General features: G+C 40.9%; 1 protein-coding gene across 1 annotated transcript in view; it reads left to right on the top strand.

The window, feature by feature from the left end:
- NCR3LG1 (natural killer cell cytotoxicity receptor 3 ligand 1) overlaps nt 1-1,553 on the top strand; it is a gene marked incomplete at its 5' end in the record, with an annotated part of 48,624 nt that overhangs the window by 10,798 nt on the left and 36,273 nt on the right. The window lies entirely within an intron of this gene.

Raw genomic sequence — 1,553 nt, 5'->3', positions numbered from 1 at the left:
TCGACGGCACATAACAACAACAACAACAGTGTTTCCTTGCTCTGTTCTGAGGACTACTTCCTAGTCCAAGTATAGGTTTTGCATAAGCACAATCAAATGTTCTTTGATTCCCCTTCTCCTCAAGGATAGCCACAATTTGTTGTAATCCACATAGTCAAATGCCTTTGAATAGTCAATGAAACACAGATATTCCAACATTCCTCTGGTACTCTTTGCTTTCTGCCAAGATCCATCTGATATTGGTGATAATGTCTCTAGTGCCACGTCTTCTAAACCCAGCTTGTCTTTCTGGTAGTTCTCTGTTAATGTAATGTACTTATTCCAGGCGTTTTCTGATAATCTTCAGCAGAATTTTGCTTGTATGTGATATATTAGTGATATTGTTCATTAATTTCCGCACTCCATTGGGTCACCTTTTTTTGGAATGTGAATAAATGTGGATCTTTTCTAGTCAGTTTGACAGGTAATTGTCCTCCAGATTTCTTGGCAACCTGGTGAGCATGTCCAGGGCACTTTTCAGTTCAAGAATTAGTACTCAAAAAATATAAGTGATGCAAGAAAGAGTTGAAGTCATAAGTAAAGAGGTATAAGAATTTTAAAACCTCATCACCAGACTAAGAGGATACCAACATCACAATACTAGAAACAATAGAAAAGCATGAAAATGCGATCCAGATTAACAAGACCTATAATATAGAAAATTTCATTATGTTGGAGGGACAAAAGAATAGAAGAGATGGAACAGAGAGTCAGTGAGACAGAAGATAAGACCCTCAGTGAGAACTTCAGAAAAGAAAAAGTAGAGAAAAGATGGAAAGAAAATAAGAATCATGTGAGATGACTTTAAACAAAACAACACAACATGCTTGTGATTAGACTTCCAGACCTGGGGCGAGGAGCCAGGGTGGAGGCACAGAGAAAGTTTTGGAAGAGGTACTAGAAGAAAACTTTCCAGATATGAAAAATGGAGCTCTAGTGGCCTGTTGGTAAGAAGCTGCAGTGTAATCCCAAAGGCACATAGTTCGAATACACCAGCTCCTCCACAGGAAAATAATGCGCAGTCTCCTCCCATGCAGTTAACTACATTTGAAAGCTTACTGAAGAGTAGAAAAGAATAAGTAAAACTAGCTTTTTTTTAATTGGGAAAAACATATTGGGGGTAAAAGGAGGTGAGGGTTGGGGGCAGAAGGGTGAGGATGGGCAGGGATGCAGTTGCAGAACTGCACAGTTTGGTCGATAGGGGGAGCAGGTGAAGGAAATAATGAGGATCCAGTGGGGACCAGATGCTACAGAGGAATGACAAGCATTTTCTATTGGTAATTAAACCAACTGTCTTATTGATTTGGGAATTGGATGCCGACTCCCTAGCTTCTTCATGCTGAACAGGGACATAGATGTGAAGGGGGGAAGGGAGGACGCGTTATGACCTTACTGGTGGTCTTGGGTTAAAGCTGCTTGCCTTCTTGCTTTGTTAGAAGATATTTTCCTGTCATTTGCTCCCCTCTGGACTGCAAAGTGTTTTCCCAGGTGGGTCCAGTGGGGATGGCTGGTTG

Source organism: Elephantulus edwardii, unplaced genomic scaffold, assembly GCF_000299155.1.
Source record: "Elephantulus edwardii isolate Elephantulus edwardi_28Jun2011 unplaced genomic scaffold, EleEdw1.0 scaffold00109, whole genome shotgun sequence".
Lineage (NCBI taxonomy): Eukaryota > Metazoa > Chordata > Mammalia > Macroscelidea > Macroscelididae > Elephantulus > Elephantulus edwardii.
The sequence above is the reverse complement of the archived record's forward strand: the minus strand, read 5'-3'. Positions and strand labels throughout refer to the sequence as shown.